Raw genomic sequence first — 18675 nt, forward strand, 5'->3', positions numbered from 1 at the left:
TACAATTACAAAAATAGAAATCGCAAAGCAGAAAAACACATCACGTGGAGAACAAACCAAAACCAGGGCTGTGGGTATTTGCACATCAGGCACTGCCTTTGAACTCCAGGATGGCATGTAAAGCAATGCTGCCCAGCCCAGCTCCTACGAGGGAGATTTACAAAGGACTTCCAACATCCCTCATCAACACCAACACTTCCTCCCCGCTTCCAAAACGCTCTGAACAAAGACGGTCTTTAAGCACTTACTGGGAGCAGCAAGCAGCTTCTCTCTGCAATTGCCTGTGAGTCACGCCGCAGGAGGGGCCCCAGAGCAGGGCAAGTCGGAGAGCCCCCAGCTTCCCTGCAGGCTGACGTCTATGAGACAGCAGCCCAGGAACCGACTTTCCCATTACAGCCTCAGACTGTAATCCATGTGCTTTCCACGGGCCAGTCCCAGCTGCCCACAGAGCACCACATGATCTGCTCTGACATCAGATCAGCCAGACGTGACAGCCCATCCGCCAGCCTCTTCCACACTCGCGGGTTGCATCATCGGGTGCCTGGGCTTGCATCTAAGCAAGTGGTACAGAGTAAGGACTGTTGTTTTCTCACAAAATATTTTTTTGGTTTGGTTCCTTCTGTTAGGAACAGAAGGAAAAAATAAGCACAAAAAGCACTTGGATTTGTTTGCAGCCTGAATTTATCCTATGTATGGGAAGTAATTAGAGTTCCAAGCTTGGTTCAAGGAAGCTGAGAAACAAGCTACCGCCAGGATGCCAATGCCATGGGAGCGATTTCATCTGCCAATCACTGCCACCACTACCCCACCACCTTTCAATAAGTCACCTTTTATATTTAAGTTTGTTGATAAATATACACATATATAAAAAAATATATATATATATATATGTATGGTTTAAGTCATAAAATACTGGCAGATGGGTGTGTGTGTGTGTGTTAAGCTAGTCATCATTAAGTTTGGTTCATGGACAATCTTAACCACTAGACACAATACAACATACAATGATTCCATTGTGAGGGGACTCAAATACACTCAATCAGAAATAGACTTACAGGGACCACCAGGGTTATGGCTCAGTGGTAGAGCACTCAACTAGCACGTGTGAGGCCCTGGGTTCGATCCTCAGCACCACATAAAAATAAAATAAAGGTGTTGTGTCTGCCTACAACTAAAACAAAATATTTAAAAATAAATAAATAAAGGTCCATCAACAGCTAAATAAATAAATAAAAGACATAGACTTATAGACCTAGACAGACAGATAGATAAGCAGGAAGAAAGAATCAGCTAATCACACTCAAATTCAGTAATGGTGCAAATTCAAATGATTCATTCAGTAACCATTTATTGATCACCTACTATTTACCCAGTACCAAAAAAGAATATCAGAGTATGGAAGTGCGGGTTGGGGGAAAGAGAGGTTGAATATTTGTCACAGGGTTTCTAATTCTATTACTGTGATAGGAAAAGAAAGCAATATCTTTATCAAGTCTTTTACAAAATGTTCTATGCTTAATGCTGAATTTGAAAGATATTAACAAAACCATGTTTATCTTACTTTCTTTATGGTAAATGGAAATAAATGTAAACTTTAAAACAATAACCAAACTATCGAAACTGTGTGAAGCAAAATCATAAGAAAGTTAGACAGCCATGGCCAAAAACATCATTCGTTCCTAGCGGAGAGAATTCACTTTCTTCGTCTTAACTGCATTACTTCTGTGAATTTGATGTATTAACTATATTTCAGATATTTGTGTAAAAAGAGAATATCTCTAACCAACCTATAAACTCATTTAATATTATGTACTTTGGTATCATTTTTAGTGACTTAAATATAATAGGTGTTAAATACATAGTGAAAATAATGGAATTGACTCTGATATTGTGATATAAGAAATAAGGGGGTGCTGGGGTTGTGGCTCAGTGGTAGAGTGCTTGCCTAGCATGTGTGAGGCACTGAGTTCAATCCTTAGCACCACATAAAAATAAACAAATAAAATAAAGACATGCTGTCCATCTACAACTACAAAATTTTTTTTTTTTTTCGGTGCTGGGAAAAATTTTTAAAAAAGAAAAAGAAAAGAAAAGAAATAAGGGGTCTGGGGATATAGCTCAGTGATAAAGCTTTTGCATAGCATGCTTGAGGCCCTGGATTCAATTCCCAGTCCCAAGGGGGAAAAAGAAAAGGAAATAATACAGTGTTGGCAGTGTACACTGTTTTCCCAGCTACTGCAGAGGCTGAAGCAAAAGGATCATTTGAGTCCAGAAGTTTGAAGCCAGCAAAGTGAGACAGCATCTCAAAAAAAAAAAGAAAAAAATCTTTTCTTTGATCTTCATTTCTGGTTTCTGTCATAGATCTTTCTAATTTCCTGGGTGATGAAATAAGTATATTTTGCTATTCATAAAAACCCCTTTCAAGCATAACTGAGTTTATGCTAATGAGGCAATTCTTGGTTGGGGAAGACAGAGCAGCTCTGGATGCCTTTAGGATGGGTGCTCATTGTGATATGATAGAGGTCTGGAATTTTCTCACCTCCAGGAAGGGAAGAGGGGCCGGAGATTGAGTTAATCATCAATAACCAATAATATGCCAGACTCAGCAGAGTTGCCTGAAATTCCAGCAACTCAGGAAACTGAGTCAGGAGGATTACAAGTTCAAGGCCAGCTTGAGCAACTCAGTGAGACCCCATATCAAAATGAAGTAAAAAGGGCTGGGAATGTAGCACCCCTGGGTTCAATCCCCAGTACTGCCCACGGTGGGGGGCAGGGAAAACCAATAATATAATTAATCATGCTGTGTAATAGAACCTCCATAAAAACAGGATGCAAAGAGCTTCCAAATTGATGAATGCATTCACTTTCCAGGAGGGCAGCACACCCCAAATTCCATGAGGACAGAAGTTCCTGCATGAGGAGCCTTCCAGACCCCTTCATCTGATTTCTGTGAACTCTGAGAGCAAATTATCAAACCTAGGGCAGAGGCTCAATTTGCAGCTAAATTGCATAGAAGTACAGGTAGTCTGGGGACCCATTATTTGCAACTGGAATTTGAAGTTGGGGCCAGTCTTATGGGAATGACCTCTTAACCTATGACCTCTTGACCTGGATTAACTCTGGGTAGTTAGTGTCAGAACTGTATTAAACTTTAGGGTACTTGGTGTCTACAGAGAATTGGAGAATATCTTTGTGTGAAAAACCCACACGTTTGGTGTCAGAGGTTCTTTGTGGGTAGAAATAGGTCATAGTACTAAGAGGCTTGAAGAGTTTTATTCTTCATGTGGTTTATTTCCATTAGGAATCAGAAGACAATTAGGTGCCCCATGGAACCTCATTATAAATTCCACAGTTCAAAGTATCCTGATCTTCCTCTCAGGGGAAAATATCACATGCTTGATGAGAAATATTACATGCAAAATGACATATCAAATATTAGATTAATAATTACATAAATTATTAGATTATCTCCACAACTAAGAGGTTAGGTAAGTACTATTTAAATACTTGTAACTTTACTAAACACATAAGAAAATAGCACAATTCACTCTGTTTTTTTTTGTTTTTGTGGTGCTGGGACTTAAACCCAGGACCATGAGCATGCTGGCAAATACTCTACAACTGAGCTACACCCTTGCCCCAAATTCACTTTTTTTGTGTGTGTATATGGTACTAGGGATTAAACCCATGGGAATTTCACCACTGAACTACATCCAGTCCTTTTTATTTTGAGACAAGGTCATGCTAACTTGTCCAGATTGGCCTCAAACTTGTGATCCTCATGCCCCAGCCTCCCAGATCGCTGATATTACAGGTGTAAGTCATCATGCTCAGTCCCAGTTCACTTTAAATGTAAGAAACAAAGACAACATAATAACTAAGAGTCTGGATGTTTTATGATTCTACTACAGAAAGAACTAATCATGAAGCTAAAATTACAAAATTAAAATAACATTTTTCTACTTAAAAGGTGTCATTTTAGCCAGGTGAATGCCTGTAGTCCCAGCTACCTGGAATACTGAGGCAGTAGGATCACTTGAGCCCAGGAGTTCAAGAACAGGCAGGGCAACATAATAAGACCCCCAACTCAAAAAAAAAAAAGTGTCTTTTTGCTTTAAATATCTTGAGATCTCACTGAAGTTTGACTTTATAGATATAATTAACTTGGACCATTTAAAAATAACACTTTTCCAACTTGTGTACCAACAATGCACACCATGCTCTTTTGATACTATCCCTTATTTTATGAGCTAAGCAATGGGAAATTAGGTCTCACAGATTAAATGCTCCTCCAAAATCAATACAGCTAACAAAAATTTAACATTCAAAGACCATCACTGCTGCTGCTGCTGCTGCTGCTGCTGCTGAAGCCACACTGCTCCTGCTGGTTCATTCCACCACCATCACGCACTGCCTGGTCGATGGCCACTGCTTGCCCTGTCCTCCGCAGGAAGTAGAGGGTCCTTAATCAAATTCAATTTCTCTTTTTCCTAAAACCCTCCCATAGTTTCATTTAATTCCTTAACATGGCTCTTAAAACCCTTCAATAATACTGTCTGGATGTTTTTCAAGTACGTCTCTTGCAGTAAGCAAGGTGTTAACATTACTCTCCTTGGCTGAATTATTATTCGTTGAGTAAATTTTTTTTTTTTTTGGTACCCAGGATTGAACCCAGGAGTACTTAACCACTGAGCCACATCCCCATGCCGCCCCCAGCCTTTTTTTTTTTTTTTTTTAATTTGATTAGGGTCTCACTAATTTGCTTAGGGCCTTGCTAACTTACTGAGACTGGCTTTGAACTTGCAATTCTCCTGCCTTAGCTTCCCAAGATGCTGAGATTACAGGTGTGCACCACCAGGCCTGGCTCATTGAGTAATTAATGCTGCCGCTCCCAACCTGCCTTAAACATAGGTGTGTCCTTGAGTACAGAATTCTGTCTTTTGCTGAATGGAAAATTATACTCAACTTCTTTCTTTTTCTTCATGCCAGCTGGAAGACAGACTTATCTGAAACCTAGTTTTATCCACAGTTTTAACACTTAGGGAATGGTAGAGCTAATGAATGGAAGAAAACTGGGCCACTCCATGACAACAGAAAGTAGAGTTGCCCTTCTGGCTTGAACCACTTACGCCTATCTGTTGCATAAGAAAAATGTAAAAATTTTTTAAGGCACTTCATTTTGGTACCTCTTTATTATTTTTGTATCTTATGCTCTATCCCAACTATTACAAATGCCTTGAACTTTTTGACTCCTAATTTATACTGCCAAATAACTAGGAGTAGAGCCAATAATCAGGTGACATTTCTACCAGTGCATATGACATTACTTTTACTGCTTTCTTTTCAGCACTGAAGCTTATTCCTTTCAAAGAAAATTTACTAATTTGGCAAAGGAAAATAGTTACATTCTCTTTTTTATCATGATGAAGTTGAATGTGATTCAGTAATTATCATTCATTGGATGCTGCTTCTGGGGCGGCAGGGGAGCAGCATTGCTGGGGATGGAACTGAGGGCCGCATCCATCCCAAGCCCACTACTGCTGAGTGACAGCCCAGCCCTGGTATACCGCTTTTTGATAACTGTTTATGTTTTTATTTTTATTGGATTTTTAATGTTTGTCTTGATCCTTCTGTTGAGCTTCATTGTTTGCCTTTCAATTCTACTCTTAAGAAACGTGCTTTACTATCATCATTTGTAACATTTCCATTGTAATTTGTTCCACTAAGAGATTCCATTGCCAGGCCCATTGGCACGCACCTGTAATCCCAGAGACTCAGGAAGCTGAAACTGGAGGCTCACAAGTTTAAGACCAGCCTGGGCAATCTAGCAAGACACTGTCTCAAAATAAAAAATAAAAAGGGCTGGAGATTTAGCTAAGTGGTAGAATGCCCCTGGGTTTAATCCAGAAGCAGAAGAAGGAAAAGGAGGAGGAGAAGAGGGGTGGGTGAGTAAAAAGAAAGAAAGAACTCATAATGCCCAGACTTTGAACTGAAGTATCAGTCTCCACTAAAAAGAATCAGGGTTCTTTAGAGAAAAGGCAGATTTCAGATCTAAGACAAAAAATATATAAGGTGAGCTTAGAACATTGATGCCAAAAAGTAAGGAAATTATCTAGGAGCACTGGGTTATGTAAAAACACACAAGAATCTATGTGGGACTGGGATTGTAGTCCAGCAGTACAGCATTTACCTAGCCTATGCCAGTGTCTGGTTTCAGTCCCAAGCAACAAAACACACACACACACACACACTCCCAAGAACCAATGAGGAGAGGTTCCCAAAGGCCAATTACATCCAACATCTGTTGTAGTTACTAGGAAAAGTCACATGAATCTTAGAGAAACATTTATTTTTCTCACAAATCTATAGTCTTGGCAAGACTCAGTAGGTGAGCTGGCTCCTAATCTGCTCAGCATCAATTAAGTGCCTCAAAACCCAGTCCCTTAAATTTTTTGAATATTCATTCCTTCATGCATCTGGTGTCTAGACTGTATGGATCTATAGCCATCTCTCTATATCTCTATATCTCTATACTGTCCTTCCATATCCTCTCTCCAATGGGATAGATTCAGGGTGGGTGAATTTCACTAAAAGCATGTGTCCCTAGTGTGCCAGGCAGAAGTAATCAAGAAGTGTCAACGTCACATTTTAAGAAGAACATATGGGTCCATATATATTGGTGTAGCCTACTTTGGTAAATACAATCTGTCACAGCATCATAAAGAATACTACAATTGATTGACATACTTAAATAAAAAATTGAAAGACACTTAACACGGAAAAGAAAAACAACACATTTTCCACTAATTGACATGACTATTATACCAATTCCTTACTTAAAAACTGGTAAACAGGGCTGGGGAGATAGCTCAGTAGGTAGAGTGCTTGCCTTGCAAGCATAAGGTCCTGAATTCGAGCCCCAGCACTGAAAAAAAAAAAAAAAAAAACTGGTAAAGAGGCATACTGGCATATACCAGTAATCCCAGCTACTCAAGGGGCTGAGAAAGGATGATTACAAATTCAGGCCAGCCTGGGCAACATAGCAAGACCTTGTATCAAAATTAAATTTTAAAAAGGGCTAGGGATATAGCTCAGGGCTTGCCTAAAGTGTGAAAGGTCCTGGGTTTAATCCCCAGTATCATCCAAAAAACATTTAGTAGAGATGACTATGAATTCTTTCTTCTCCACACAGAACTGTTTCAAAGTAACAAATAACTCCAGTTAATGATGGGAACGCCACTGGAGAATTTTAGTTAATAAAAGCAACAGGACTGGCAGAATTGGAAACAATCACCATTTTGCAACTTGTAATAGAATAATTGGTTCAGTCAAGGATCAGCAAGAGATGCTAAAAACAGAGCATAGGGTTGACAAGGAACCGGATATTAATCCTCTGCTGAATTAACATGCAGAATGTTTACTTTATAACTTTGTAGTAGGGCTGGGGAGATAACTCAGTAGGTAGAGTGCTTGCCTTGCAAGCACAAGGCCCTGGGTTCGATCCCCAGCACCGCAAAAAAAAAAAAAAAAAAAAAAAACTTTGTAGTAGATCTGGTAATTTTCTCATTTACTGATTGTTATGATTGAATCTAGAATATCCCCAAAGACTCATACACTTCAAGGCTTGTTCCCCAGAGCGGCAATACCCAGAGGTGAAGCTTTAAGGAAGTGATTGGACCAGGAGAGCTCTGACCTTATCAATGGATTAATCCACTTGATAGATTAATACTTTTATGGATTATTGGGAGGTAAGACCTAGTTGGAGAAAGTAGGTCATGGGGGACTGCACTGAAAGGGTTTATCTTGTCCCTGGTCCCTTCCGCTTGCATAATCTCATTCAAATTGTGACCCCCTAGTTTTTATTTCTTCCTTATATTGAGTTATAATTTGCTTTCTTCTAGTTCTCCAGCCCCACTGGTTTTATTTCTGCTCCCTGGGGTGACATAAAGTTTGTGTGCTAGTTCTTCTGCATAATTGAAGAGAGCAATTATGCTCCAGTTTCTTCAGTCATTTCCTATTTGACTTGATTTTCACTGTCTTCATTGTAGGGTTCACTACTTCCGGAAGAGCCCCACCGTGACAGTGCTTTCTCTCTGGAGAACCCGGATCTAAGGACTTAGGACTGCAAATGTGTGTGGTCTGAGAATCACAAAGAAGTGGAATTATTGTTTCCCTGACTCTGGACACTCAGCTGTTACTAATGTAGTCTAGATTTGTAGCCACTTATCTTGGCAGTCCTCTTGCTGTTGGCTCATAATGAACTTGCAGTCAACTAAAATCACTAGAACTTTTTCACTGACTTGTTCTTAAAATAGACCTTCATTTTCCTGAACATAAGCACATGAATGCTGAATCTATTTGTATGTATATCTGGTAATATGTATCCCTGTGAAATCTTTTCTTTTCAATATTGGTCTATCATTTCAGCCTAACTATAAATCCTCATTCTACTTTCCAAGGCATTAAAACTTAGTCATCTGCAAATTTAATAAACATGTCTTTTCTTTTCCTTTTTCTTTCTTTTTTTTTTTTTTTTTTTTTTTTGTACAAAGTTGTACAAAGAGCAAAGGAACAAACCCTGTGACAAAACAACCAAATGTGGTCTTCTGCGGCACTGCTCAAGACAAGTTTGAAATTCTGGATCTGAAGATCCAGATGATGAATCATTGCCTGACCAAATAGGAGTCTTCTGAAAAAGAAAAAAAAAAAAGGTTAATCTGATCTCACTTGCTCTTTCTACACTCAAACTGATTCCTAATGATTATTTCTCCCCAAACTGAGTGCTCACAAACCACCTTTTTTTTTTTTTTTTTTTTTTTTTGTACCAGGGATTGAACCCAGGGGCCTTAACCACTGAGCTGCATCCCCAGCACTTTTTATTTTTTTATTTTGAGATAGGGTCTCCCTAGGTTGCTTACAGTCTCTCTAAATTGTTGAGGCTGGCTTTGAACCTGCGACCCTCATGCCTCAGCCTCCTAAGCCTTAAACCACCTCTTTTTAAATTCATTCCAAATATGGTTGAAGACCAATGTCAGGCACAATTATAAATAAAAATACAAAGTTTACCTTCTTTCTAAAAACAGGGCTAAAACTCATGATCATGCAAAACCTCTGCCATTCTCCCATCTCCTCAGAGAGGAATGGCTGTGACTTGCATATGTGCATTTTCATTGCTCTTGTTTATCATTCCTAATAGCCTAGAACCATGAGCTCACTGTGGAACCTAAATGCACTCTGTGAAGGGGTTTGTGGAAATGCTTGTCTCCTCCACTGGATTTTAGGTTCTTGAAGGACAGTAGTGCATCATATTCTGTTCAATTCAACCAACACATACTGAATGTCAGGTGATAGGAGACAGGAAAGCTGCTAGAGAACACAGGAGCAGAGGGGCAGCACAGCACAGAGTATGCAGTTCAACACTGCTGGGCAGGAAATGAAAATGGAGGTCGTGAAAAGAGCTTCATCAATGAGGCCCTGGAAGTCCTGCTAACAAAATTCACCTTTATCTCTTAGGAGAGAATTGCAAACAGGTCACTTCAGAGCCAGATTTCACGCAGACTCATTTTGTTTGCCCAGGACACACACACACACAAAGATATAAAAATCTAGGTTCAGTGCAAATCTAATCAATAATGTCACTCTTCAAATACGAGTTGGTGGGGAAAACCACTTCTACAATTTATATGGAACCACAAAAGATTATAAATGGACAAAGCAATGTTGAGCAAAAAGATCTAAGTTGGAGACACCACAATCCCTGACTTCAAAATAGTATAAAGCAATAAACACCAAAACAGCATGGTACTAGCATAAAAACTGACAGAAAACAGAACAGAAAACCCAGAAAGAATTCCATGTATTTAGAGCTAACTGATTTTCAACAAAAGCAGCAAGAACACACATTGGAGACAGGAAAGTCCCTCCAAGAAATGGTGTTGAGCCATCAATGAATGAATGCAAAAAGAAAATGTGGTATGTATACACAATGGAATTTTATTCAGTCATAAAGAAGAATGAAATTACATTATTTGCAGAAAAATGAATGGAACATTGGAACATTATGTTAAGTGAAATAAGCCAGACTCAGCAGATCAAGGATCAAACAGTTTCTCTGGAAGCTAGAGAAGAAAAAGGAAAAGAAAATGGAGGGGATTTCATAAAAATCAAAGGGAACTGGGCGCAGTGGCGCACACCTGTGATCCCAATGGCTCAGGATGCTGAGGCAGGAGGATCACAAGTTCAAAACCAGCCTTATCAATTTAGCAAGGCCCTAAGCAACTTAGTGAGACCCCATCTCTATAAAAAAGGGCTGGGGATGTGGCTCAGTGGTTAAGCACCTCTGGGTTCAATTCCTGGTAAAAAAAAAAAAAAAAGTATATATATATATATATATATATATATATATATATGGAGAGAGAGAGAGAGAGAGAGAGAGAGGAATGGGGTCAGGGTAAGGGAGGAGGGAAGTGAAAAGGGAAATACTGTGGAATGATATCAATCAAATTATATTGTTACATTTGTGTACATACATGAATATATACAAACAAATTCCACCAGTATGTACAACTAAAATGCACCAATAAAAAATGCAGAAAAAAAAATGGTACTGAGAAAACTGGACACCCAAATGCAGAAGAAAGAAATTAGACCCTATCTCTCACCACTTACAAAAATCAACTTAAAATGGATCAAAGAGTTAAACACATGACCCAAAACTGTGAAATTACTAGGGGGGTGGCGGCTGCTATAACTCCAAAAGTAAAGGCAACAAAAGCAAAAATTGACAAATGAGATTGCCTCAAACTAAAAACCTTCTGCACAGCAAAAAATACAATCAATAGAGTGAAAAGACAACAGAACGTGAGAAAATGTTTGCAAACTATTCATCTAACAAGAGGTTAATATCCAGACTATACAAGGTACTTAAAGAGCTCAAAAGCAAGAAAGCAAATGACCTGGTTTTTTTGACAAATGACTCAGCCATTTGTCAAAAGAGGAAATATATATGACCAATAAGTATATGAAAAAAATGCTCAATATGAACAGTTATCAGGGAAATGGTAATCACAACCACAGTGAAATATAGTCTTACTCCAGTTAAAATTACCAAAAAGATAAATAAATAAATAAAAAATGCTTGCAAGGATGTGGATAAAGGGGAACTTTTTTGTTTTGGGGGGTTTTGTTTTTTTGGTTTTTTGGGGGGTTTTTTTGGCACTGAGGATTGAACCTCGGGACACTTAACCATTAAGCCACATCTTCAGCCCTTTTTATGTTTTATTTTGACACAGGGCCTGGCTAAATTGCTTGGGCTGCCTTTGAATTTGTGATCCTCTTGCCTCAATCTACTGAGCTGCTGGGATTACAGAAGTGTGCCACCATGCCAGGCTAAAGGGAATTCTTAATACATTGTTGGTGAGAAGGCAAATTAGCACAGTCATAATTGAAAACAGTATGGAGCTTCCTTAAAAAACTAAAAACAAACTACCATATGATCCAGCAATCTCACTGCTACTTAAATATTCAAAGGAATTGAAGTCAGTAAGTATAAGTCTATTTGCAGCACTATTCACAATAGCAAATGCATGGAATCAGTCTACATGTCCATCAACAGATAAAAAGATAAAGAAAATAACAGTATATATACACAACAGAATATCATCCCACCAAAAAAATAAAATTCTATCATTTGTAGTATCATGGATGAAATTTGAGGTCATTATATTAAATGAAATAATTTAGACATGGAAGGACAAATACCTATACTTACATGTGGAAACTAAAAAGTTTATTTTATAGAATTAGATAATAGAATAATAGTCACCAGAGCCTGGGATGGGTATGGTATAGGCTGCAGTTGGATAGGAGGAGTCTTGTCAAATATTCTGTAGCACATAATAAGTGGATGATGACACATAATGGGGGGAGGGAAGGGTTAGTGTTAGGGTTAGAGTTAGGGTTAGGGAGGGGGGCAAGTATGGAGGAAGGAAGCACTGTATAGAGGGAAAAGAGGGGTGGGAGGGGTGGGGGGAAGGGGAAAAATAACAGAATGAATCAAACAACATTCCTCTATGTAAATTTATGATTACGCAGATGGTATGCCTTTACGCCATGTACAAACAGAGAAGCAACATGTATCCCATTTGTTTACAATAAAATTTTAAAAAAAATAAAAAGAAAAAAAATATTCTGTAGCACAGCAGACAACTATGATTGGCAACAGTTGAATACTTCAAAATAACTAGCAATTGTCGAATATTCTCAACACAGAGGAATGATGTATATCTCAGGTGAAAGGTCAATTACCCTGATCTGATCATTGCGCACTGTATGTAGGTATTAAAATGTTACACTGTACCCCATAGATATGTACAATTCCCAAGTGTCAATTAAAAATTAAAACACACCAAAAAAATAAAAATACATATTTAAAAAATATAAAAATCTGTTTTGTTACAATCCCATTATCTTGCCAGAATATTAGCTCCTGAAGCACTGAGCCTTTGTCAGGTTCTTTTATAATAGTCTTACAAAGGTCTTTCCAGTGCTTAGGTCCGTGCCTGGTGCATCAAAAAGAATCTGTAGACCAACTAGTTGATCTGTTCCATTTCATTGGATCATGTTACCTGATACAAAGATAGACAACCAACTACAGCTGCTACAGAGGACTTCTTGCTTTTTCCTTCCCTACAAAAATATAGGAAGCTTAATTGTAAAATTCAACATATTAAAGAATTTCCTGAGCTGGGACTCCAATCATGGCAAAGCATGTGTTTACTATACACAGGGTCTCGAGTTCAATCCTCAAGACCAAAACAATGAAAAAAGAATTTCCTGTTTCTCTGGCACCTGTCATTCAACCTCCTCATAATACAATTATACCCGTCTTTTTCTTTGAATTTTGGAAGGCTATTTGTCTTACAAATTGTCATCTGAATAGGCCCAACACCTCTTCGTTGATCACTTCACATTCAGAAATGTTACAGTCACACCACCCTCTTCAGTGACAGTCACTTCCACTTCTCCAAACTGTTCCTCCTTGGTGCTCAAAGAAACCTTTGCAACAGTCACTCTCTTTATTACAGCTTCATCATTCCCACAGGCGGCACTGGCATCCCACCTAGTAAAAGTTCATCAAATCTTTTTGCTTTGCACATAACAAGACTATCATAGGTTACATTTACCAATCTCTGTGCCTTTGTTGCAATTTATATTGAAAAACTACAAATTTGAAAAGTATCATCCGTGTTCTCTATCACACTGGGCAGTCTAGAACAAGTTCTCTCAATTTTAAACATTTTGTTTTGCTCTCCTGTTACCTATATATAAATGCTCATCACTCTCCAGTTCCTCCATTCTTATGGAAGGATGTAGCATCTTCAAATGCAATGCTATTGACCTCCATGCATTCATATATGCACTCATAATACCACAGAGCTGCTTCTTTTTGCTTGTTTGTACTTTGGTAAAAGGGAATGAATCTAGGATGCTTAACCACTGAGCCACATCCCCAGCCCTTTTTTAAATTATTACTATTCATTTGGATACAAGGTCTCCCTGAGTTGCTTAGGGCCTAAGTTACTCAAGCTAGCTTTGAACTTGAGATACTCCTGCTTCAGCTTCCTGAGCCAGGGGTTATAGGTGTTTGCCACTGCCCCTGGTCAAAGTACTGTTTTAAAAACTGTGAGAGCTAGGCATAGAGTCACATATTTTTAATCACAATTACTTGGGAGGCTAAGGCAGGAGGATCACAAGCTTAAGATCAGCCTGGGCAACTTAGTAAGATCCTGTCTCAAAATAAAAATTTTAAGAAAGATATGTAACTCATTGGTGGAGTGCTTGTCTAACATGTTGGAGGACCTGGGATCAATCCCAACAATGAAAAAAAAAAATTTGAGATTGGTCATGTGTTGACAATTGTAGAAACTATATGATGAATATAAGGGGCTTTGTAATACTCTTCTCTCTATTGTGGATACATTTGGAAATTTCAGTATTTAGTCATCAATCAAATAAATTGAATAAAGATGCATTATGCTATACAATTCAGAGATGATTAAGACATGATGTCTGTCTATGGTTACCAAATAAAATACAGGAGGCCGCCCATTAGATTTGAATTTCAGAGAAACAACAAGTAATGTTTTTAGTATAAGTATATTCCATGCAATATTCAAGATTTTTATTCTCTCACATTCCTGCAAGTCAAAAGTCCAAAATCAGTTTCAGTGGGTTGAAATCAAAGTGTCAATGTGGCTGCGTTCCTTCCAGAGGCTCTAGGGAGAATCTGTTCCTCACCTCCTCCAGCTTCTGGTCACAGCCAGCATTCCTTGACTTGTAGCCATATCTCTCCAGTCTTCAAGATCAGCATCTTCTAGTCTCCATCTGTTTCTCATTTACATTGCCACTCTTCTGTGCCTGGGTCATTTCCCTCTGCCTTTTCTTATAAGGACACTTGTCTGTCTCTTGTAAGGTGAACTTTGTAATCCAATATAATCTCCCTATCTCAAGATTTTCTACAGTATTACCCTTTATATACGTATGATTACATGAATGGTGTGAATACACATTGTGTACAACCATAGAAATGAAAAGTTGTACCCCAATTGTGTACAGTGAATCAAAATGTGTCTGTAAAAATAAAAAATATTAAAAAAAAAGAAAGAAAGATCTTCAATCACATCTGCAAAGACTGTTTTACCAACGGGTAACATTTAAGATTTCCAGAAACTAGGGCCTGTTATCTTTATTGGCCATTATTAAGCCCACTCCAGTGCTACTATGATAGACACCTGCTAGGGAATATTGGAGAAACAGAGAAAGAGGCTGATTGTTCAACTTGATAAGAGATGCAGGAAGAGACAGATGGTAATAAAGGACACCCAAATCAGTGGTGTGGGGGAACTTAAATTGTCAAAGCAATAGTGACAGCAACAACCAGTAAACAGACCAATCTGAACAAACACCAGCTAAAAATAAACATTTCTGCCTACCAAACAGATCCAGCTGAGCATTGGTCTTCATAACAAATGTAAAGTTAGAGACAAGCTACAGGAGGGTAAGAGAAAGCAACTGGATAACAAAAAATATTTACAGATAATTCCTAATATTCTACCTGGGGAGGCAAGAAGGAGGTTTGGAAAATATCCCTTCTTTTTTTCTGTGTTATCTACATTTCCTGAAAATTTTCCCTAGTGCTTTAATTATTTATCATCCCAATTTACTCAAAATTTTTACTGAATTACTTACATAATAATTGTGGTGTAATTATTTTTCATAAAATAAAATACTTTGTGCAAAAAAAAGAATTTTTATAAGATTATATAAATATTTCCTTTCTCCTCTAAGTAATCCTAATTCCCAAAGATAATTGTATCAGCAGACATATCTAAGGCTTTTTCAATGTATATATAAATACGAAGTTTAAATAAATGGGAAGGAGCATTTGGTTAGCTATCAGTAGAAAGGCTCTTGGCCTGTTATCCTCTCGAGAAGCAGCAAGTTATATGTCCTTTCCTGTTATACTCTTTGGATCCAATCCCACAGGAAATATCTCTAATCCATAAATTATTAATTCCATAGTGGCATCCTAAAAGAGAATTGGAAATAAGAGCAATAATTAAAACATCAACAACTTCCTCCAATCTTTCCATAAACTTTCACCCCCCAAAGTCTCCTTGGTTGTCACACAGGTACCTCAATCTGAAATTATCCAAAACTGATCTCATCATCTTCCTCTTTTTCCATCTTACCCAATAGTCCAAGCCAGAAACAAAAGCCACCCTTTACCCCCACACCGTATTTTTTTTTAAAGTAACCAAATCCTCAAAAAGAGCACTCAAATTTATAAACTTATGTCCATTCCTGGATTGCAGGAAAAAAAAAAAAAAAAATGTGAATAGTCTCCCAGATTCCCCTTAACCACTCTCCAGGCGGCAACTAGAGTTATCTTGCCAGAACGCAGATTTCATTATGATACACCCTGTCTTCACTCTCTTTAGTGGGTCTCATTGTTCTCACCATAGAATCCTGAAGAGGGTCTAGTTAAGAGAGTTCCTGCTCTTTCCCTCTCTCTCACGCTCCCACCCTCACAATCTGGCTTCAGACTACACTGGCCTTTTTCGTTTTCCTAAATACCCATGCCAGGATTGGCATGTGCTATTTCTTCCAAGAAAGGGTTTTCCCTTTGCTTAGTTAACTCCTCTTTGATTCATAGGTCTTTACTTAGATATCAGTTCCTTCAGGCAGTTTCCCTCTAATCCTCTAAGTCCAAAGAAAGAGTTTCTTTTCTGTACTATCACAGCATCCTGTCCTTTCTCTGTCATTAATTAGTATTTAGCAATTATAATTACCTCTTCACAATTACTAGACCATAAGATCAGTTAGTTCTTCTACTATTTGAACCCAGGAGAGTACTGGGAACACAATAAGATGTCGATAGATAATTGTTACGTAAGTATGACTTAATGCAGACAGATCCCCAGCAGCATGATACATACATTTATGTTCAGGGAGGCAGTTCAATATATGCCTTAGGGGTAATGAACAACATGGTAGGATGACTATTTCCTGCATTTTGTTGACTATTCAGGAGTAACTTTCATTTAAGACACATCAATCCTTAAAAAAATAAAATAAACAAATAAATAAAGTCCATTAGTTCTGCAAGAAGGAAATCAGGTAAGTTCTCGTTCCAAATTTACACAGAAAACAAGCAATAATGTTACTATGAAGATCCAGTAGAATTAATTTGATGTCCTACATGTTTCTGTCATTATCAAGGTCTAATGAATAGCCTCAGCTTTGCAGGATCAAAAACTCTTTTTATTTACTTAAAAGTGAAAAGGTAGGGCTGGAGTTGTAGCTCAGTGGCAGAGTGTTTGCCTGGCATGTACAAAACCCTGGGTTCAATCCCCAGCACCCACACAAATAAACAAAGCAAAAGTAAAAAGTCCTCAGAACTGACTTTCTTAATGAAAGAGTTCGTCATATGAACACAAGAGTAAAAAAAATTATTAGAGTAACTATTTCTCAATTCTCCCAAGAATAATAAATAACTAATGCCATTCTAGAAGCAAAGAGTAACTAATTCACTACATACAATGGATGCTTTATAGTTGGCCATTAGGGCTTATTTCACTCTGAGAAACCCAGAGGGACTAATTCATATGAAATAAACTCCTATAAGACACACACACTACATATAGCAATTTGAAAAAGAAAATACATGGCATCAAAATTATAGTAAAGCCAGTGCAGTGGCGCACATCCGTAATCCTAGCAGTTCAGAAGGATAAGGCAGGAAGATCACAAGTTCAAAGCCAGCCTCAGCAACTTAGTGAGGCCCTAAGCAATTTGGCAAAACCTGTCTCTAAAAACATATAGGGCTGGGGAGATAGCTTAGCTGGTAGAGTGCTTGCCTTGCAAGCACAAGGCCCTGAGTTCGATCCCCAGTACCACAAAAAAATAAATAAATAAATAAAGTAAAAAAATAATAAATAAAAAAAATGTTAAAAAGGGCTGGGGAGATGGCTCAGTGGTTAAGCACCCCTAGGTTTGATCCCTGAAAAAAAAAAAAAAAAAAAAAAAAAAACTACAGTAAAGCATTATTATTCACCATGATGTGGCTTGAAAAATAGGAATTTTGGATAAGCTAAAAGGGTTGAGTAGATATGTATACTAAAATATACTCAATCTTTAAAAGAAAAGAAATACTGACACATGCTCTAACATGAATGAACCTTAAGAATATATGCTAAACAAAAGAAGCTAGTCACTGAAGGACAATACTACGTGGTTCCACTTATGTGAAGTAACTAGAGCAGCGAAATTCACAGAGCTGCAAATTAGAACAGCAGGGCTGAGGGTGTCGCTCAGTGGTACAGCACTTGCCTGGACTTCCTTTAGGTCCTGAATTCATCCCCAGCACCAAGGAAGGAAAAAGGAAAAAGGCAGAGAGGGACAGAGGGAGGAGAAGGATGGTTTCCAAGGACTGGGAGATAGAGATTCATTGTTTAATGAGAAAAATTTCAGTCTTGGAAGATGAAAAGCTTTTGGTGATGGAGAGTCATGATGGTTGCAACAGCAATGTGAATGTCGCCACTGAATGGTATATTCAAAAATGGCTAAAATGGTAAATTTTATGTTATGCATATTTTATCACAATTTTAAAATTCAATCTAGTTATTCTTTCTGATCCTGTCCCTGAATGGTAAGATCTAACGTTAGGGTCTGTAGGTCTTGCTCGACATTTGCAGAGAAAAAGATTTACCCACTCTCCCAGAGAACCAGGACTCTAGGAGCAGCTGAGGCCACTCTTGAGTTGCCTTACCTGAATGCAGAGCTGGTTGTCATCATGCCAGGGCTCTGAGTGATATGCCCAAAGATGAGGCTCCTAGGAATTGGATTCACACTGTTTGCAATGCTGGGGCAGATAGGTGTGAAACCTTTCCTCACCATCTTTATCAAAAGACAGGTTAACAAGAGAAGCCTAACAAATTTATTTAACCAAAGTTTACATGACACAGGAAATGAAGACCCAGGTGGGCATGGTGGTGCACACCTGTAATTCTAGTGGCTCAACAGGGCTGAGTCAGGATAGCGAGTTCAAAGCCAGCCTCAGCAACTTAATGAGGCCCTAAGCAACTTAACGAGACCCTGTCTCAAAATAAAATA

At 38.3% G+C, this 18675-nt stretch overlaps 1 protein-coding gene across 5 annotated transcripts in view; it reads right to left on the reverse strand.

Annotated features, from left to right (window-relative positions):
- ANK2 (ankyrin 2) overlaps positions 1-18675 on the reverse strand; it is a 694188-nt gene that overhangs the window by 600773 nt on the left and 74740 nt on the right. Inside the window, exon 1 of one of the 5 annotated variants that reach the window (XM_079154617.1) lies at positions 249-513. The exons of the other annotated variants lie outside the window; for them this stretch is intronic. The gene's annotated coding sequence lies outside the window, so the exon portion shown is untranslated. Of the gene's footprint in view, positions 1-248; positions 514-18675 lie in introns of those variants that run through there. 5 annotated transcript variants of the gene reach the window in all.

This window comes from Sciurus vulgaris (genome assembly GCF_902686455.1).
Source record: "Sciurus vulgaris genome assembly, chromosome: 9".
NCBI lineage: Eukaryota > Metazoa > Chordata > Mammalia > Rodentia > Sciuridae > Sciurus > Sciurus vulgaris.